The sequence below is a fragment of the Lissotriton helveticus genome, chromosome 4_1 (assembly GCF_964261635.1).
Source record: "Lissotriton helveticus chromosome 4_1, aLisHel1.1, whole genome shotgun sequence".
In the NCBI taxonomy this organism is placed as follows: Eukaryota; Metazoa; Chordata; class Amphibia; order Caudata; family Salamandridae; genus Lissotriton; species Lissotriton helveticus.
This window is the reverse complement of record NC_136063.1, coordinates 697454565-697477839: the sequence shown is the minus strand read 5'-3', so window position 1 is coordinate 697477839 and position 23275 is coordinate 697454565.

Genomic DNA, 23275 nt, shown 5'->3' with positions numbered 1-23275 from the left:
AGGGAGTACAGTTTGGCATACAACCCCGTGCGACAACGTGAGGTTCCGGGGGAGGAGGGGGGCTGAGCAAGGGGATACCGTTTCGACCGACCAGCCAGTACCAATGCCCCGCCCACTACCAACAGCGGCAGCGGCGGAGGCGGCCGCACGCCTCTCCACACACTCACTCCCTTCCTTCCTCACGTTTCTTGCCGACTTACCGGTGTACCGGTGTACCTCCACTGGCGACAAAGTCCCGGCCCTGAGCCTGGCCCGGTCCCAATCCCGGACCTAACAATGCCAACAATGCCCCGAGGGGAAGTCGGGTTGGCTTCCCAACTACAACAGCTCGCTGCGGCTAGCCTAACCTCAGTCCTGCTTCGCGGTCGCCGTCCAGCTCCGCCCACCTCTCCTCACCACGCCTCGCCTGACGGCACGTCCGGACAGACAGCTACAGTTCCGTTAGTGGGGCGCGGCCAATTTCCTAGTGAGTGAATGTTGGAATTAGTAGTTGTAAACACACATTTGGCTTAACAGGAGATTCATGGCAAATATTCTAGGGGGATGAGAATGCAATCCCTGGAATTTACTATATTTGTGATTTAAATGCTTATTTCTTGTTGCCAGCTGATTGGGAGTTTATTTGTTATCAAGGTATATTAATTTCTAAAATGTATCACGCGAAAAGCTTAGATGCACTAACAATGACACCATCACAAAGACAAAAGCAAAATACAGACACCAGAGCAGAATGGACCGGATACATATTTGGAGCAATAATTCCCCCAAGAGGCATAATTTTTTATGACAAAAAGATTAGAAACTTAGCTACTGTTTTTTACAAAATGGCAACAACCACCTCTGGTGCTTTGCTTATAATTAACACTGAACTAATTGCTATAAGGTCTATGGTGCTCCAAGGCCAACTTGCATTAGACACCTACTTGCCGAGCAGGGCGGAGTCTACAAAAAACATTTCTGGTCTGGAACCTGAATTATGTGAATTGGAAACACCAGGTATCTTTGAGAATTTTGGCAAAGGAGTGCAAACTATTGGGAATTGGTTTTCAACAGCAGGGAAGGGAAATTTGAAGGCTATACTAATGCCAATTACCATAACATGGCTGAGCTTAATATTTCTTTATGTGCTGTTTATGTGCTGTAGATACATCTTATGCAACAGACAAGAAAGGATGCAAAGAAACTTATACAACAAGAATTTAGGTTTGATGGGGATAATGAAAGATGATTTCATGAAATCACTGAAATGTAGAGGGATGTAACGAAAGAGAAAAATTCAACTGATGATGAAAGTGCTTCCTGAATTCAAACTCACATGGCAAATCAATTAGTGTGATGGTTTTAAAAGCCATGAGATGGAGGGAATTGATAAATCAAGAAAAATGTAGCTTAACTAATGCAGTTAGCTGGTAGAACATTAACACGAGTTATCCTTAAAGAAACAGAAAATTATAAATATGCCTTTGTATAAACGTGCAAATAAATGTGTAACATGTTCACAATTCGTTGAAGATGACATAATACCTAAGAAGATGGATACATACTTTTTTGTTTATTATACCTGTTCCTAGTTCGAGAAACTTTACTTGCACTTCCACCGCCCTTTCCTTAGACAAAAGGTGAGAGCTTTATGCAGATTGATCCCGGCTATTTGTACTGTGACCATCCTTTTGCCTTTTACACTGAAAGCTACTGCTGATACTGTTTACTAAATTTTATTTAAGAATACAGCTATTGCTGTGACTAACTCCTAATTGAGAGAAGACTTACCAAAGGTTTACAGAACTAATCTCCATGAGACATTTAACTAAAATCTAAATACTATTTCTAGATGCTCCCTAAAAATCTTTCTCTTTTCCAAAAAAGCCTTCCTGGGTTCTGATAGGTTAGGGTCCATTAGAGTAGAATAGGAACTTAGGTACATTTTCTTTATGGAACATGCTGTAATATTTCCCTTTTTGCTGCTATCCCTTATTTTTCATGATATTTCTGTAAACTGATTTAACAAATTTTGAACTTGAATAAAGATTTAACTCAAACCACCAAAACTAAAAAGATGAATAACGCTTTTTAAAATTTATCTGAACTTTCATTATTGTCTGAACATAATAATTAGTGTTGACATTCAATTTGATTTATGCTCTATTCTAAAATGGTGACAAAGATCCAGTCGACCTGAAGATCAAGGTGCGGCGCGGAGTTATAGACTGCTGTTGCAAGTTAAAGGGTTGAACTGTTTTAAATTACCCACGCGCCAGCTGATCCCCGTAAGATGTTTCAATGGTGCGTTCATTTCTTGGCATGGCCAGCTACTATTCTAGATATGTAAGAGACTTTGCCACTGTAAGTGCTTCATTGAGTGAGTTGACGAAAAGCAATGTTTCATTTAAATCGTCACATGAATGTGAGAACAGCTTTAAGAAGATCAAACACGCCATTGAGAATGCTACTGAATAGATTATTTTGGTCCAAAACTTCATACAGAGGTTGTTGTTGACGGTAAGTCAGTTGGGCTTGGTGCTATCCTTGAACAGCACAGCGGACACCCGAATTCTTGAAGGCATTGTGTGGCATAAGCAAATAGGAGTTTGTCCCAACCAGAATGTGCTGACTCACAACCTTAAAAAGAAAGTTTAGCAGTGGTTTGTGCATGTGAACACTTCCATGTATTCCTGCATGGAAAGCCTTTTATGCTGGTAACTGATCATCAAGCTTTACTAACAATTTAATTTAATTTAATTGTGGGTTTATATAGTGCTAGAATCAACTCCCGTAGGAGTATCTCCACGCTTCGACCGCTGGGGAACCCATCCTGGCTCACCCTGAGAGATGGTCCCTAACGGGTATCTCTAAGGTGCGACCAAGCATCCCCGGCGGTCCGTTGTGAAGATGAGGCAAGCTAATGCCCAGAGTTGCCGAGTGTGGTCCCTGACTGGAGTAGGCACCGAGGCGAGAATTATCGAGCCCGCTGACCCTGGTCCACAACCCTGCCGCGTCGGGAATCGAACCCTGGTCCCGGGCCGTCCTCTGCTTACGGGTCTGCCACCTCTAACCAGTGAGCCACACCACTCCAATGGGCCCGATTCACAGAACTAACTTAAGACAAAATCCTAAGCTAACTACTTTTGGTATTCACAGAAGGCTTTAGTAGTCTTAAATTAGGATTTTGTCTTAAGTTAGGATTTTGTCCTAAATAAGGATTTTGTCTTAAATTAGGATTTTGTCCTAAATTAGGAATTTGTCTTAAGTTAGGATTTTGTCTTAAATTAGGATTTTGTCCTCAGTTAGGATTTTGTCCTAAGTTAGGATTTTGTCTTAAGTTTAACTTATGACACAATCCTAAAATCTGACAATAGTCCGCCTCTTAGTAGTTGGAATTTTGAAGCCTTTTTAGAGTATCTGAATAGAAAGGATCAGGAGAGCACCCCTGTGTGGCCTCAGGCTAATGGACAGGTTGAAAGATTCATGGACACACTAAAGAAATCTGTGTAACGTGCTACCTTTGAGAGGCTCAATTTGCAAACTCTGTTAAACTCCATATTGAGAGCTTACAGTTCAATACCTCACTCGATCACTGGCGAAAGTCAAGTGACATGATGTTCGGGAGAGCGTTGAAAACCAAGATACCTCAGTGGACCAATCAGAGAGAAAGGGATGCAAATGCACCTTGTACGAGGAAAAGAAAAGATGAAGACATATGCTGAGCAAAGACGACATGCAAAAGACATCGTCTTCCAGAGAGGAGAAGGGTGCTCACCCATCAATTGCCGAAAAGCAAATCTGATGCTCCCTTTGATTGTTTCCAAGTGGTGTTGACCAACAGATACATGGTCACTGCCGAGTGCCCTGGTAAGTCTATTACCAGAGACTTTTCTCACTTCCGGAGTTTGGTTCATTGTTCACCAGATCTCCATGATGAAGGAGGGACTGATTCTGAAGCACCAGTGACTGCTGCTGCATTTTTACCATCCCAGCAGATCTTGGATCATGATGATGGACGGTCTCTACTTCACACAACACATTCAAGTTGAACAATTACAGTGCCAAAGAGACTAACTGAGGAGCTTTAAATATATATGTGTGTATATGTTTTGTAAAATCGGTAAGTTTTCGTTTAACAGGGGGAGATGTAGTGTCTTACGAGGTAACAATGACAGAACCCTTTTGGCTCCTAATTAACTCTGTAGAGCTATGACGTAATGAATAGAGTGCATTGCAGTAAAGTTGCTTTAGAATGTTGAGTTCACAGTTACACACAGACAAATAAAGATGTGCGATACCAAGCTCTGTGTGTAGCTGTTGAAAGTACTTCATTCCAAGTTGCAGTTAAAAAGATTCATTCTGGCAGTACAGTGAGTTCACCTTCATAGACAGGTCCTCAAGGAATAACTGGCTTGCATGAAAGACACATTACACAGAATGTAAACCGAACCATAATACTGTTCGACTATCTAAAGACATCGCAACAGTAGGGTAGTCATTTACGGGTAACGCGGCTGGCAAGACCCTACACCATGGGTCTCATTTATGGGATTTTGGCATTGGGAAACGCAGCAAGGCACGTTGCTGCAATGTGTTTATGCAATATAGTGCATTCCTGTCCTTTCTCACGGCACACTGTTTTGGCAGCCTAGTGCCAACGTAGATACCCTTGCACCATGGTGCAAGGGTGCCTCAGTTGCATGCAGGATTGTTATTGTGCGGGAAGGGGCATCTTCCTGCACGAAACAATCCTAAGAGGCAGTTTCCTCTTTCTATGTGTGTTGCGGAATTCAACACTCACAGAAAGAGGTAAAAAACGAGGAGAAATAAACATATTTCTCCTCATTATGCCTGACCTCGGGAGGCGTACGGATTTTGCACTTCCCTAGGTTTACAAGATTTTGGAAATCTGGGTAGCATCAAAATCCATGGTTGTTGCATGGGAAAACCCACAGCAAAGCCCATGGAACTCCTCCTGGGCACAGAGTAAGACGGAGAGATTTACACTGCGTTGCCTTACTCAAGATTTATGAGGCCACTCAAAGCTACGCATGTAACACTTTACGTGGTGCAAAAGTGATGCAGGGCTCTCATAAATAAGCCCCATAATGTAAATATTTGACACTGTCTCTTCAAAATTAAAAAAAGTATATATTTCTAACATGCAGAAGCCTTTCATCTTAGTACATAAAATGATTTCACTGCCTAGACAGACATTTATGAAAAGTGATAGTTTTTAAGCATAAACTCAGAAAAATTCATGGCTTGCCCACAATGACAACGCCATTAGTGAAATACGAGGCAAGTCAGTATTTATGTAAACCTTAAACGTGGCTTTCTTACGATAGATGGAGCAACATTATAGTCTATTAAATAAAAAATGAGGTGCTTGCACAACGCGCATCCTGAATTCAAGTATTTAAAAGAGCTGCCCTATGTGATAATAAAGAAAAAGGTGGCTGTATGAAATAAAATGCTTGCCTAGGATAACACAATGTGGACAAGCAGTGAAGCCACACTGATTCAAGAATTTCTTTTTTCATATTTTGAAATTCAGCCACCAGATGTTCCCATCCACCGCCTTAGGGAACACACCATCACCGTGGACGTTCCCAATCCTTAAAAACCACACGCCCACCTCATTTGGACTTTCATCTTGTCTCAAACATTCTACTCTAAAAGTTTCTTCTAAACCAGATGAAAGTATATGTACTGTTTCCATTATAAATTCAGAATATACATACCTATTAAAGAAATGATATTGTGCAGAAAGACTCAATGTAAATGATGAAAAGTATGTTCCGGTATATTTCCTACTGATTGTTTTCACAACCTTTGCATGAGAAGCAAAATAGTCCTCAGTGAACAGAAAATGCCTGGTATTCTTCTCTGATTCGTACAAACTTTTATGGTTTCCCAGCTTCAACATTTCTTGGAATGTCCCCCTCCTCTGTGACCATGCAGCAATTTAGAAAGAGCACACTGTCACAGCTGAATGCAACTCAGTCAATTTTACATTCCTCCTTGATTACTTTGCAGCTGTTTTGTGGAGTAAGAAATGTGCAGCTTTTTACCTGATATGTGATTTTTTTTGTAAATTACGTCTATTATGCTAAATATAGGGAAACGCTTCCCCTCAAGGGTATACCTCACTCAAAAAAGCACGAGCAACAGGCAAGAGATTTGTTTGAAGAGAAAGTCTCTCAGTGAGACATTTCCTATACAAATTAGCCTCCCGCAAGTAAAATCGTGCAACATTTTATATAATGCAAAATGCTAAAAAGTTTGCTCGTTTTGCATAACACAAGATCTAGGAGTAATGGAAGATTACACCGGCGTGACAAAAATTGGCTGAGGCCTAGCTGTTACACTCTTAGTGAAAAATGTAAATTATCACCCCTGTCTCCCTCATACTGGTCCCACTGACTAAATATCAGAGTATATCATAGTCACAAGCAGGGGCATCAATGTCTCCCCCCCATCACTGATCCTTTTTTAGATATTAATTCAGCTCACCTTTCACCTCCCCTTGACTTCAGTTTCCATTCCTACTCTGAAAACCCTTGAATCTATCTAAGGGTTGATGGCTCAGAAAAGCCATTCACAGACACAGTGCACATACATCCTGGAAATAATCTAAGAATGCATGTGACACAGTATAATGAAACCAAACAGTAATCTGGCACAGAGATGCTGTTCCCAAGTCCCTGCCAGATATAATGGGCTACATCTCACTACACAAAACGTTCTGGACTCTATTTCCTCATTACCGTTACAGCCTTTGTAAGAAATCTCAGAGAACGCTTTGATGCTGTTTGAAGCCTGCTTCCCAAAAGAACTTGATTCTTATAAATCAACAAGGTAAATCACGCCATTTCACTGTTCCCTTATTCTCTTACAACATGTGAGTAATGAGTACCTGGTTCTCCCGTCAACTGTGGTATGTGATTACCAGCTAGCTGTGCTATTAAAGTTAAAAATACTCCTGTTCACATAGTTACCTTCCTAAATAAAAAGACACAGTCACATCCTTGCTGCAGATACTTTAGTTTTCAATGCCTGAGAGACATCCTGAAATAAGAAATAATCTGCCTGATTTACATGTGACTTTCAGGCACCAGCTTGTATTCTCCCTGGCAACAACATGTATTAGCATTTTTATAAATTGTAATATTTCCTGCATTCTGAGCAATTTGCACACGCTCTTTTAAAAATTGTATTTTGTGTGTTCAGACATCATGTTTTTAGGAAAACACTTACCAGGATTGAAAAACACTGCCTAACCCGCATTTACTCCCGGTACAGCCGATTTGGACGCTGTTGGGATCGTGGGTGGACGCCATTTTGGGTGAGGAAGGGCTAACGCGCTAGTCGCCGCTGCCTCCCACCCTCCCTTCCTCTCTACCATAAAATGTGCACCAATCCCCGACGGCGCAGCGGGCGGGCGCAGCGGGCGCGCCGGTGGCGCGCCATAGGCGCGCCAAAGGCAAGCCCGTCTGTGCCCGTCCGCGCCAAGACGGGGTCCAGGGACACAATCCCTGGTCCAACAGATAGAAGTCTGGTGGTACGATATTCGGCTGATGACCTTCTACAGTTAAGACCAGGACAAACTAACACCTGCCACCTATGTGACCCGGAGCATGTCAATGTGAAGGTAACATACATCTGTTCCCACTGTACCTTACCTGTACCTTAACCAACTGCAATACAGGTGCCTTACCCAGTACCATAGTAAAAGCCAAGTTCATCACTATGGCACTTATTAATGCTAGATCCCTTGGGAAACATTGTCAGGAGATTCAAGATTTGATTCTAGATAAAAACTTAGATCTGTTATTCATAACCGAAACTTGGACGGATGCTGACTCAGGCCCAGATTTAGTGATCGCGGTACCGCCGGGTTACACGATACATCGACTAGACAGACAGAAAAAAAAGGAGGAGGTTTAGCAATTATTCTTCGTGACAACTTTTCCGTCAGAACCTTTCCGATTGCATCTAACTGCTGTGAAGCCCTTCAATTTGCCATTAAAGTTACTCCCTCATTCACTCTAAAAGGAATACTCATGTATAGACCACCTGGCCCGCGTGCAGCCTTTCTGACCAACCTTAACTCACTGATTGAATCTTTGGTGACTGAGGACTCCTCGATGGTTTTAGGGGATATGAACTTTCACTTAGAGAAAACGGAGGATGCTAACTCCCAAGCTCTAAGGGAGGACCTAGAAAGCCTAGGGCTGTTTCAACTGGTTAATGCCCCCACTCATGAGGCTGGCCATACTTTAGATGGCATTTTCTCCAATATAGTAGGGATAAAAATCCATGATATTCTTCCCCTCACATGGTCCGATCACTATGCCATACTCTGCACTCTTCCAATTACTGGAATCCCCCCAACCAGACAAGCCCATATAAATAAAGAGCCCTTCAAAGTATGGAATGACATTGATAATGGAGCTCTCACAGACCTTCTGACTAAAACCTGCTCCATCACAACTCAGGATCCCAATGATGCCGTTAAACAATTCACAGATTGGATAGGAAATGCTGTGGACCTTCTGGTTCCCTCCAAAATCTTCTCTAGAAATAGAAAGTTGCCTTCGGCCCCTTGGTTCACAGAAGAACTTAGGAAACAAAAGCAAGAATGCAGAAAACTAGAAAGATACTGGAGAACGTCCTACGATCAAGTCTGCAAACTCCGCTACAAGGAGACTCAGCTTAGCTATAAAAAAAATGATTCTAGAGGCGAAAAAAAAGTTCTATGGAGATCAAATAGATAGTGCCAAAAACTCCAGCAAACAGTTATTCGAGGTGGTGAAACAACTGGCTGGGAAGCCCGCCGATATAGCACCCATTCCTTCGCAGGCTCTCTGTAACTCGCTGGCTAACTTCTTTTTCTCTAAAGTCAATGACATCTACTTGGAGTTTTCAACTAGTGATCTACAGGTTTCAACTACCACGTATACCTGCCCCTCCACCTGTTCGCTCTCCCAGTTTGAAGATCTCGAGGAGGAACAAATCAGGAATATCATGCAATCAATAAAAACTGGATCCGCCTTGGACCCCTGCCCACCGAAGGTCTATTTACCTATCATCGATACCATCTGCCCAGCTATTATGCTGGTCTGTAACACGATAATTAGGTCAGGGATTTATCCAAATACCCTTAAAAACACTCTCATAAAACCACTTTTAAAAAAACCAGGTTTAGATAAAGAGCAGTTGAAGAACTATAGACCCATTGCCAGTCTGCCTTTTTTAGCCAAAGTGGTCGAGAAGGCAATAAACCATCAGCTGTCTGATTATCTGGAAAAAAATAATCTGCTTGACGACACGCAGTTCGGCTTCCGGAAACTTCACGGAACCGAGACGGCTCTAATTAAGGCGGCTGATGACATCAGAACCATTAGAGACCTTGGAGGAACTGCTGTCCTCATAATGTTGGATCTTTCAGCGGCCTTCGACACGGTCAATCACTCTGTTTTGATTGACCGTGTCGGAAAGTTGGGCATTGGTGCCAAGGCCAAGGATCTGCTGGCCTAATTTCTGTCTAGTCGAACACAAGCAGTGACGCTGGGACCTTTTAAATCACCAGAACTCGCCTTGCCAAGTGGTGTTCCTCAAGGCTCATCTCTAAGTCCGACACTGTTTAATATCTATGTGTCGGACTTAGCCAGGGTTATTAAATCATACCAGATGAGCCTTACTTCCTATGCAGATGACACCCAGCTGGTGCTCGCCATAAATAATAATGGAGATCAGGTGCATCACGCTTTCAGGAAGGCATGTCAGCAATTAAAGACTGGATGAACACCAACTGCCTCAGGCTGAACACCGAGAAGACGGAGGTAGTGATCTTCGGGAAGATCTCCCCCCCATGGTCAGCAGACTGGTGGCCATCATCCTTAGGAGCCGTACCAATACCAGTAGCCAGGGTTAGAAACCTGGGGATAGTTTTTGACGAGAAACTTAACTTCATGGCACATGCCAACCAAACGGCGGCAAATGCCCACCACAAACTTAGGCTTATTCGCAAAATCATCCCACTTCTTTCAGAAAGCGCCGGCAAAACTGTGGTGAGCACCCTTGTGCTCTCCGCTTTAGACTACTGCAACGGCCTATTTGCCAACGCACAAAACCGGGTACTCTCCAAGCTGCAAATGATCCAAAATGCGGCAGCAAGAGTACTTTCCAGGACTCCTAAATTCAAGTCTATCAGTCACACCATCAGAAACTATCATTGGCTAACAATCAGGAACCGAATTAAATTTAAATCCCTTTGTCTGACATTTAAGGCCATTCACAATCAAGGTCCAATGTTCCTGTGAGAACAACTTACCTCCTACTGTCCATCTAGACAACTGAGATCTATGTCACAGCACCTTCTGGCGATACCCCGCACCAGGACAGTCACATGGGGAGATAAGCACTTCACAGTGACAGCAGCCAGACTCTGGAACTCGCTTCCGTTAACACTCAGATCCTGTCATTCCCCTTTTCAGTTCCGGAAGCTGCTGAAGACGTGGTTGTTTAACCAGTAACGAGCCCTTTCTGCCTTAGTGCGGTCTACGCCAGAGATCCTAACAGTAATCTTAGCGCCAAGACGCCCACGGGCATACGTATGCGCTTTACAGATTTCAATAATAAATAAATAAATAAATATTATATACTTGCTTTCACAGAGTGTCCCTCTGTCCCTGATCCTCTAACTACAAATATCTAGGTGGTGAATGTAATGCTTTTTGGAGCAACCCTGCATTAATGCTGGTCTGTCTGTCTGCCCATCTGACTCTTCTCTGGGTGGAGGCAGAAGGGACCTAGAGCCACTGGAGTTCAGTTTTTGAAGGTCAATGGGCGCTACCCTCTACCACCATCCTCAGCTCGTCCAAAGTTTTTGGGAGCCTGCACAATGGTGGCATAATGAGAGAGAGACAGCGCGAGAGTAAATGAGAGGTGAAGAGAATGAGAAAATGAAAAAGTTGAAGGAAGAAGGGCTGATTTAACTTTCTTTTTATACAAGGGCTGTGTTTGGTTCCTAATCTTGCCCTGACCCGCACTTCTGTAAGAGAATGACAATACACGTCAGAGGCATATAATCTCTCATCTCCATCAGCTGCCTAAAGAGTGTCTTTTCTTTGATCCAAGGATTCATCAGGACATATTGCCATAATGCTGTGAGCACTCTAGACAATGCTTCAAAGTAACTGAACCAACGAAACCCACTTGCCTCATATCCAGTAACTTTATTCTCAAAAATCTAGCAAAACTCTCTGCTTAACTCACAAAATTATTTATGGCCATGGCCCTCAAATATTGCAGGGACTCTGTACTTTCTACACTCCCACGCGTGCTCTCCGTTCTGCTGACCTCCTTCTTGCCCGCACCATTAGGGTGCGTAGGAGTAGAGCTGGGGGTCGCTCCTTTAAGTCCATGGCTCCGATACTTTGGAACTCCATCCCCTTGGAAACACGTAACACCATGAATCATCTGCTCTTCCGAAAACGTATCAAAACTTGGCTGTTCTCCTCCCTTTAGGGCCCCCACCCGTACATTGATCACTTCTCTTCCCCTTTCTATTATGCGTCCGTTACGCCTACTGTTGGTCCGTCTGCTAGCGCTGGGACGCCCCGTTGCTGGGGTAGCCATGCGCTATATAAATACATTTAACATAACATAACATCATTGATTTTCTATGCACATCCCTTTTTCTGGTGCTACAGTTACACATACTCAACACTACTAATTCTTTAAGCATACATGAGTGCTATAAACAACCTAACTCAATTATCTTGAACACCCTCACTAGAAAATCAAAGTAGGCCAGTATTGTGCTCTCAAAATGTAAACCTCCTCATCCAATCCATGTTACAACTGGGCCTGGGCAGAATTTTAATTATCCCAGAGTAATCAGAGAAATTGCAGTATTTCCGCATTACTCTTCGATACAGAATTACCAGTAAACATGATTATGCCCTCTCGCATAATTAAGAGTAATTTGGGGGCATGAAATCCTACTGCAAGAGCACATTTAGCTGCTCACTCTGCTGTTTATGTTCTGTTGCATTTAGTGTTATTGTATAGAACATGAGAAGAATCCCCCAATCAGTGTTCATATAGATCGGCAATAGCTCCAAATACAAAAGCTACCCACAGGATGTATAATTTTTCAATATTTTTATTATCAAAAATATACTTAATATTTTTCTTTTTTCTATATAAATATATATTTTTGTGTTAGTTCAAATAAATACTAAATAGTAAAAACACTTCGACATATAATAGATTGTAACTAAACAACCCAAAAAAATAATAATAATAAATATATATATATATATATATATATATATATATATATATATATATATATTACCTACTGGCGGTCGCCAGTAGGTAGTTATAGTTAGGACCTAGTTACCATAGGAAATCCACAACATTCTATTGGGAATAACTTTGGCGCCGGTTGAGGAATTTATATATATATATATATATATATATATATATATATATATATATATATATATATATATACTATTGACAAACTCATAAATCATGTGCAGTGAAACAATACACAAACCCACAACACCTAAAATAAACATGTACAAGGAACAATGAAAAAATGTTATATTAGGGAAAACACAATTACATGTAAACAAATTACAACAAACAAGGCAGGGTGAATGCGCCGACACATTTCGGAGGTATCAAATGTTATAACTCCTTCTTCAGGGCGCAGAGTTCCTCACATTTGATAAGTGGTGCAACATGGCCATCCATATTAATGATACACAAAGAACAATGCAGAAACAATAGGGCTCTAGTAAATGATGCATATAATTTCCAGGCTGAAGGCTAAGCAGTGCTTAGCAACTGTGGATATATCCAAAACGCTAGATGAAAGAAGGAACATGCGAAGATAAGCAGTTCTGAAAATTGGAGGCAGAATTAACTGAATTCCTTAATAAATTCGGAAGCCACAAGCCTAGTTTCTGGACCGCAGATGAAGAGGAATAATGAAACACAGATGGACGTCCAGCCGAATGAGAGTAGTCGTAAATAAAGAAGGTAGAAGTACCTATGATGTCCTGTCCATATAATATGCAGTGGATTAGGGATGTAGTGGCCCACCCTCTTATATGGGCGGGGCATATAGATTATGAAATTAAGGTCCTTCCCAACATCCTACTACGGTAATGTGCAGGATAAAAATAAGGTGAGGTTCCCCGGTATGGAGAATCCTCAGAAAGGTCCATCCAACTGCTCCTCCAGAGATCCAAACATTTAGTGTTATTTTCTCAGCGGAAAATGCATCCTGACGTTCATTGTGAATGCAGACATGTGTTTTGTACCAAGAAAGTAGCCCTTAATGCTGCGAGAAGGTTGTGGGAAATTCTATCCCCAGTGCACATTTAGCAGGTGTGAGCATCTGTTCACACTATCTGTAAGAATATCCGATCAGTTAATCAAAATCCATTCAGGTAAATAAAGAAGAGAAGATCTTGCAGTATAAACGAAGAACTCCTTTATTGCGGTAGGTGTGAGTTCTTCAAGTGCCATTTACGGAGAGCCACAATGTCATTACTGCACATCTTAACATTACAGTATCTCTTTCTAAAAATAACAGTTCCCCCACAAGCACATATATCATAAGGAATGGTGAGCATGAGCGCGATGATAATCACGCTCATACTAACAAGGGCACACGAAAGCAAAAAGAGCTTGTGTGCACTCAACACACCTCCCCCCTTAAAAAAACCAAAACAAATAAAAACAATAATAATAATACTAATTAATTTAAGACGTGACGTAATCTTGGAATTTCACAGGAGGACATCGAGAACGAATGCTTCTTTGAGAAACACCATCAATTTGTGTAGCACCAGTTTCTAAATCTATGGTGCATTCATGTTCCTTAATGTCAAGAAAAACATTGCTCCCATTATCACTATTGGGAATTATTCTTCCCTTCAACAAGGACATCCTGTGGAGATTCCAAACACTTCCACCATCCACTCTCACAGCATTTCTAAAAACTTGAACTACTCTTTTGGGAGATGACCACATTGGAAAGCCCTTACCGACTATATTTGTCCATTTAATTCATACCAAATTTCCAATCTCAACAAAATGTTTGCTCACAGACCCTTGTCATTTACTCATAATATGTTTAATCTTTTCTTTGTATTCATTAACTCTATGTCGTATTTCTTCATAATCCACATCAGAAATATTACTTAACTCACTTTGCTTTCCTTTAAGCCACCAAGGGACAAGCTTGGTGCTGGGTGTACGTCCTCTTAATAACTCAAAAGGACTGACTAGGGTCACAGAATTAGGAGAAGTCCTGTATGCTAATAGCATGGATTGTAAGGAATTTCTCCAATTTAGTCCACTTTTTACAGATAATTGAATGGACTCTTTTATCACCCGGTTAAATCTCTCAACTTGGCCATTAACTTCTGGGTGGAACACTGAAATTTTCTTGTGGAGAATACCACATTTTTGAAAAAATAACTCCATTTTATTACTAACCAACTGAGGACCGTTGTCGGTGACAATTTCTTGTGGAAAGCCTTCTCTACAAAAAATTTCATCCAAAAATTCAATTATTTTCTCTAAGGTCACTTCTCTTACCATTTTGACATCAGGCCACTTAGAAAAAAAATCAATCAAAACAATCCCAAACGATTCTTGTTTAGGCAAAACAGAAAATGGTCCTATAATATCCAAGCCTAACTTACGCCAAGGACCATCTGGGAAATCCACATGATGTGTTTCAGGGCGTAAAGGGACTGCTGACTTATCACTGGAAGAACATTCAAAACAATTTCTAACAAAATGTTCTACAGGCATATCAATGCCCGGCCACCAAAAGGATTTCCGGTCACGTCTTCTAGTACTTGATATTCCTAAGTGGCCCTCATGAGCCAAATCAATAATGTTCTTTCTTAAATTATAAGGAGGTACAAATTTGTCACCTCACAAAACGATATCATTTTCAATAGCTAATTCCTCCTTAATTTTGAAATGCTTGTTAAGTCACTGGATAACTTCCTTTCTTCAGGCGACCCCTGCAAAATGTGGTGCTTAATGTTTTTCAATTCCTCGTCGTTATTCATTTCTTTTGACCATAAATCTTCTTGAAGAATGAATTGTTCACCACAAAGTACGTTAACGTCATGCATGGTAAAAGCTACTTCACAATGTTCATTTATCACTTCCTCAGTGTCATGTGTGGGAGGAGGAAACCTAGACATGCAATCAGCATGTACATTGAGTTTACCCTGAACATATTCCAACTGAAACTGGAAACTCTGCAACCTAGATTCTAATCTGTCCAGACTTGCAGACATGGTGCGACCTCCACCAGGTGCCATCGTGAACATGAGAGGCTTATGGTCAGTTTTAATGACAAATTTGGTTCCCCATATATATGTTCTAAAATGTTCTGCACCCCACACACAAGCTAACAGTTCCCTCTCTATTACAGAATAATGTTTCTCTGCATCGCGTAAGGTTCTAGATGCATAAGCAACAGTCCATTCTTTGGTACCATCTTTTTGCATTATTATACCACCCAAACAAGTACTGCTAGCACCAATCATAAATATGCATTTTTTTTCGCTGACAAATGGTTGTAGACAAGGAACATTTACTATACAGGTCTTTAAGGAAGTAAAGGCAGCAGACATATCATTAGTCCATTCAAATTTTGCAGTTCTTTAAAAAGGCATCCTAATGGGTCAACTTTGGATGCGTAATTGGAATAAATTTAGCACAAAATTCAGTGAGACCTAGAACTGCAACTAATTGTTTCTTTGAACTGGGAATTTCAGTGTTAGTGATATTCTCTACATGGTTATGCTTGGGTTTGATACCAGCACCACTGATAGTGTGCCCTAAATATTCCACTTGAGATGCTTTGAATTTGCATTTATCTGCACGGAGAGTAAGACCCTTTCGTGACAAAGCAGAAAGTACATCGTTTAAATTATGATCATGCTCCTCAGCATTTTTACCACACACAAGAATGTCATCTTGAAAAGCTATTGCACCTGCTAACCCTTCGAGTGTTTCCGTCATTAATCTTTGAAAAACGGAAGCAGCGCTGGCAAGGCCAAATGGCATACGGCAATATATGTCCAAACCTTCAGGAGTTATGAATGCGGTGAGGTTTTTTGATTCATCATCTAAAACAACTTGATGGTAGGCGCTGGCCAAATCGATGGTGGAGAAAACTTGTGCACCAGCTAACGTGGAAACCATTTCATGTAAATTGGGTAAGGGGTGGGCATCTAGATTTAACTGAAATAACAATCGGAGAAACCCATGGGGATGAATCAATGGGTTCAATTATACCCTTAGAACACAAATCCTTTAAAATATCTTTACGTTTTGATCTTTAGGATAATGGAACTTTTCTTACTTTGTGACGAATAGGAATAGCATTGTCACACAATCTAATACAATGTTTAAATCCATGGTACTCTCCAATTTTACTCGTGAACACATTAGGAAATTAGTTTTTTAAATCAGAAACAAAATTGCTATTGTCTTTATGTGAAGTTGTAGGTAAATCAATCACATAAAAAGGTGGACTTGCTTTGGGATCGAGTTTGATCTCCATTTGCTCTTTATGTGGCCAACCTAGAAGAGATTGTCCGGATTTTTCTACATACACTTTCCCATAAGTGTGGTGTCCTGAAAATTCTAAATTGGCCCAAAAATATTCCACTAAATCAATATTGTGACCAGTATATCCACGAGGTGTCACATCAGGAAAAAATAACTTTTTGTTAGGCCAATTGTCATCAATAATTTTTTTTGCAATAATAGTGTAAGCGGCACATGAATCTACTAATAATTGTACACCCATACCATCAATACAAATAGTGTATAAGGGAAACTTGGTAACATTTTCACTGCCACAAATATTAATAACAGTATTTATATCATTTTCTTAATCACCATAAGAATTCTCACAATCATGATAACTTTGGATCATATTTACTCTTTTGGGAATGGACTTGCAAACTTTACTAAAATGTCCCTTTTTTCCACATTTTGAGCAAAGTTATCGTTAGCAGGGCATAAGTTTGAATTACCCTAAATGCCCTGGACTCCCATACCTATAACACACAAGTACATGTTTTTTATTGTCTACTCCAAAACTTCTATAATTCCCATCATATTTCTGAAAATGTTCAGTTTTTTGCAAATTGGTTTTCTTGGTTTTGTCTATTTCTTTAGAAATAGCGAACACTTCACCTTTTTCATTACCTCTGATCTCCTTCACAAATTTCTCAGAATGCTCAATAGAATTGGCTATGTCGATTGCAGCACTTAAAGACATATCAGAGGTAGTCCACAACCTCTCTTGGAGTTTTTTATTGTTGGTTCTCATAAGAATTTGATCTCTGAGTAGCTGTTCGTAAGAGATATGTTTAACGTCACAAGTCACAGCAAGCGACCTAAGTGCTGATACAAAATCTTCAATGGTCTCATCAGGTTGTTGTTTTCTAGAATAAAACACATTTTTCTTATTTCCATATCTCAAACTTAGTTGCGTAGATGCATATTGATATACATTGATATTACCAGGATTGACAAGAGCTGGTAAATTAGTAAATTCTTTGAGACCAATACCACCTAAACAATGTTTTAGTAATGCCAACTTCCTTTCTGGTTCGCACTCTTCACCTTCTAAAACTTCGACATATGCAAGAAAATCTGGTTCCCATGTCTCCCAATCCATTGGTGGTTCACTGGGAGAAATTAAAAACGAAGAAGGAGGAACAATGCCAGCGATATTGTTGTCTCACAATGAATAAAATAATAAAGAAAAATGTTGCTCTTGTCACCGTAAAAGACAAGCTCAAAGTAAAAAAATAATTATAAATCAGCAATAAGGTGTGCTAGTCACCGAAATCATTACCTCAAATTGGAGATACGTTGCAGCTATGAGTGTTGGAAGCAGCTTAAAGAGGGAAACTTAACTCCTGTAAAAGCGCTACTGACGTACAGCTGATCAGGCAATAATAATCGCAATGCACGTAAATGGAAGCCAATGACATCCAAGATGGCTGCCAACGTCGGATGACGGAATGACATGCAAACGCAATGAAATAATGCTGTTGCCAAGTAGTCACGTTGCTAGGGAAAATAATCCATTCTACGGTTGCGTGAATGACGTCACGTACAAGAAACGTCGCAACCAAATTCCAGAATCCGGAAATAAACGCTGGAAACAGAAATATGCTTGAAAAATGGCAATGCTGGAAACAGAAATATGCTGTAGATGAGGTAATCTCGGAAACAGAAGATACCCTGGAGGAAAAGCAAAACTCTGCAAATTGTAGAAATTAAAGTGGCTTTGTGCCCGCTCGTCGCCAGTGTAAGAGTATCCAATCAGTTAATCAAAATCCATTCAGGTAAATAAAGAAGAGAAGATCTTGCAGCGTAAACAAAGTACTCCTTTATTGCGGTAGGTGTGAGCACTTCAAGTGCCAGTAACAGAATGCAACAATGTCGTTACTGCACATCTTAACATTAGAGCATCTCTTTCTAAAGATAACAATATCCGCATTCTCCCCCACGATCACATACATCATAAGAAATGGTGAGCATGAGCGCGATGATAATCACGCTCATATTCACGAGAGCACACGAGAGCAAATAGAGCTCGTGTGCACTCAACACTCTCTAGTCATGTTCTGTTGCATTTAGCACTAGTTCTTAGTGCATAATGTATCCTTGCATACATTTTGGATTTGAGGGATCATTTTGCACTAAAAAAATGGCGTTAAGTGCATAATTACTCTTCTTGCATAATTCCCCATAATCTCTCTAATTTTTGGGTAAATATGCTATATGGAATTAAGCACAATACTCCCACCACTAGTTGCAACCAATGGATGTCAAGTGCTTTATCTGGAATGGTCACCCCATCGCTATGAACAGAAAATCTTTCATAACTTCCTAAATCCTTTAGAAAACTAATCACTTGACCCCTACTTAGATTAGTAAACATATAAGAGTTGCTCACAGTTGGGTTAGTGTCATTTAATTTCTTATTCATTCACACACTCACTCACATTCATTTATTAACAAACTCAGTCAGCAATGACAGCCCAACATAGTTGACTGAAATCATTTAACTATCTAATCCATTATTGAAGGAATTTCGTACAACACATTTCACTTTTCAATAACTTCAGAAAACTATTAGGATCAACACAGTCTGATAGTGGAGTTACGTTATGTTATCAATATTTTACAACTTTTTCTGCTACCCCATACTATGCCCTGGCATTGAGAACGCTAGCAGAGCAGAGAGGTAACAGAGAGGGAGACAACTGGCAAATCTAGGCTGAAGTGGAACAATATTAGGGAGTCCTAAGCAATATTATAGTGCCAACTACATTTTTGAAAAGCCTGGTTTTTAAGAAGGGTGGGTCTGAGCTGTAAGGCAACTGGAAGTTTACTCCAAAGCTACGATGCAGTCACTGCAAAAGATTTGCAGGTGATCGAGAGGAGGTTCAGGAATTGGGACAAAAGTGTTATGGCATAGTATATGAGGGATACAGGGATGTCTCAGCAACAGCACTTCAGTTTTGTCGGAGTTGAATTTGAGAGAGTTTGAATGTAACCTCTGTGATACCACAGCCATACAATAATATAATTGGTTCAAGTGGGTTTTCAGTTGCTTGATCCAGTGTGATGGTCAGCTGTGTCATCTGCATAATTCATCACACTGAGACCAAAAGATTTTATTAGTTTCACTAGTGGAAAGATGTGTTTATTAAAAATGTAAGACTCAAAGCTGATTCCTGGGGTACTCCTTGACTCAATATTTAAACTCAGACATACAGGGTTGTGGAAGACTGCTTGCAATCTTCCCTGTAGATAAGCCCAACACCATTTAAGTTCCTTTCCAGGTATGCAGTCTCCTTCACCCTAGAGAGTCAAATATCAAATGCTGTGGACAGATCTAATTGAGGTGCATTGCGCTTAGTCCACCAGCATTCAGGGGTTGTCTATCACTGTTACAAGTGCCACCTCTGTGCTGTGAAATGGGCAAAACCTGAACTGAAATGTCTCAAGTAGGCTGTTTTTTAAGTAACCAGTCAGATTGGAATTGTATTTATATAGCGCTTATTGCCCCTGACAAGGCGTCAACGTGGTTTTTAGTGACTGGCATGCTACTCAAGAACCCAAAAAGGATTAATGGTGGATTAGTAAATTGAAATTTGAGTCAATTTGAGTGGTGGACATGTGAGTCTGTTAGTTGAATTGAAATGGATAAAGGGGGGATAGAAGAGGGGAGAGTCTAGAAAGTGTTTGTTGATAGATCATAGTAGTAAGATGAAGTTTGGGATGAGTATAAGGAGAGATGGAAGAGGGAAGAATCTCTATAAATGGATTAGGGAGATCTTAGTAGTAAAATGAGTTTTGGGATGAGTCAACGGATGGATACGTGAGGGAAGAATTTAGATGGGTTTTTTGAGAGATTAAAATATTACAATGAGGTTTGGGGTGATCCAAGAAGGGACAGAGGAGGGAAGAGTCTAGAAAGGGTTATTAGGGAGATCATACTAATAGAATGAGGTTTGGGATGAGTCAGAGAGTGGAGGTAGAGGATATATTGAGAGTGGCATATGGTGTGACATACGGTAGTGCATTGGAGACATTATGGCTAAAACATATTTGCAAAGACAATTTCTCTTGCATATTAGAGGTGCTGTATTGGAAGTGCGCTCTCTAGTTTTTTCCAGTTGGGATATGTCATCCTTCCACGCCCTATTTTAGAATACTAGGAAAAAAGGAGGGGTTGTGCCCAAATTACCCTCATGGACATGAGCACAAGACATCAAAAAGATGTATACAAATACAAAGGAGCACAGAGGGATCGATTCAGTATTTATTTGTAATCAAGGTTAAATTAAAAGCCTTGATATATCCAAAAAATGAATTTTATAAAGTAATGAATACACAAATTATAGTCACATATATAGCTATAACAAACAACTAGGTGGAGCACATAAAACGAGCAACAAGTAATTATATACAGCGAGAGTACCTTCACTTGAAGTCAATCTTTCCATATAATACAATATACAACATATACATCACATATATATATATATATTTACACACAAATTTCAAAACAACACAGCCCTACAAAAAACAAACAAAAAAACCAAAAAATGACACAAAAAACATTTATATATCTATGTGCGCATTGAATTGCAATGCTACACTACAAGGTAGTCCTATGTAACAGCGCCTGGGGAAATTAATTACCCCAAAATGATTATTTAGACCGGCGCTTATGCTACAGTCTAGCACAAATTAACAGTTGAAACGGACTCCTCCACAGAATGTCGACGCAGTCGCGGTCGCGTTTCAGCCACACGTATCTATGGGCTTCCTCAGGACAGAAGGGCCAAATTACAGGGATCCAACAATAAATTACGGACCCTGTGCATCGAGGCTGGAATATCCAAGGTTGGGGTACACCCCACGGGGGGGTACCTATGGGTTGGTGCCCACTTCAAGTGCCCACTCGGTAGGAAATAACACAGCAGAGGAAGGGATCAATTCTTCTCTCTCTTAGGGCTAAAGTCCACACGGCTGAAGGCTTTCAGGATGCGTCGGGAACAAGGTTTACCGGCATATTTTAGAATGGCAGCAGAGACAAGCATGCTAAAGGCCCAGGACACTGTCCAGTCTTTTTTCTGCAGGCGTTAAGCAAAGACTTAATACTACTGTTAATTGATTTGCACCTGTCTAGCATTAAACCTATTTGTTTGAAGTGCCTTACTAATGCAACCGAATATCCAAGGAGCAGCACACACATTTCATCTTTATCTTCATCTTTATCCCCTCCCCTCTTATCTTCTAGAATTTCTAATCGAGCTATATACCATTATTGTTGGAAAAACAATATATCAATAAATAAATACATGTTACCTAGAACTTTTTACTCATTTCTCTCTTCTTTTACCTTGTAAACTACTGTTTTAATTGATAGCCTGTACTATTGCTACACCGGTTCTAGTGAATCTTTGTATTGTTTGCACTTGCACTTTCATGGTCGTAATGACTGAATAAAGTATTTGATGATGATGATTTCATGACATGTTTGGTCTCCTCATGGACTGTCAAGTCACTTTCCTTTACAGACTATGGGGCATATTATCAAGGGGGCTTATCTCCGCTTTTTTGGCTTTAAAAGCCAAGAAAGCGGAGATAAAATTATCTCCCTATTACCTAGCTGTCGCTAACACCAGTTAGCGACAGCTAGTAGGAGATAGCGACCATCTTGGGCCCCGCTTTGCATATCAGTGATATTTATCACTAATGACATGCAAAGTGGGCGTGCCAAGATGTTAGCGACTGGAAACAGTCGCTAACATCGCTATCTCCTATTACCAACTTTTGGAGATATTCGCGCTAAGCGCGAATATCTCCAAAAGCTAACACCTGCCCCATAGCAGTTCTTAGCCATGTTATCCAATGGTAGGTGGATAACATGGCTAAGAGCATTAGCTCGGTAATGCATGAATATCGCGGACTTTTCAGCGATATTCATGCATTTCGGCCGATTTTTATCGCTTAGGAGATAAACCTTGATAATAGCAAGGTTCCTGAGCGATAAAAATCGCCGCAGCTCAGCGATAAAAATATCGCCACTAAACCAACATAGCAATAATTATCGCTAGTTGTTGGTAATATGCCCCTATGTTCTCAATATTTCTCATTCAAAATGTCAGTTAATAAAAATGAATCCAATAAAATGGTATTAATTTTACAGACCCTCTGGCCCTGTGAATAATGTAATTGTTTCCGTACTAGAGTCAATCTCTCTTGTATAGAAACTGACAATTTTATCTTGCTTTATGACCATGATCTCCATGTGGACAGGGAATTTGACAAGGAAGCCACAAAGTTGCTAATTATTCAGTACTTAATTTGCTGTAACTTGTACAAGGACCGACTCACTTGGCAGGTCATATTCTTGCCCATATTTAGTACTGTCAAGCTTTAGTCAACACTCTTTCTACTTTAGAACTGACATAGATAGATCACAAAGCGATTTATTTTTCAATCAAGGAGAGAGGTGAAAATGAAAACAAATGAGTCGTCCAACATTTCTGATCACTCATGGTCTAATTTGGACCCCCCTAAATTGATCACCTGCTTAGAGCATACTGTACCTGAGCTTCCTGGTAGTGTCGACAGCTATGTAAATTAGTTTAATAAATGAAGCACCAATGCTCTATATGCTACCCTT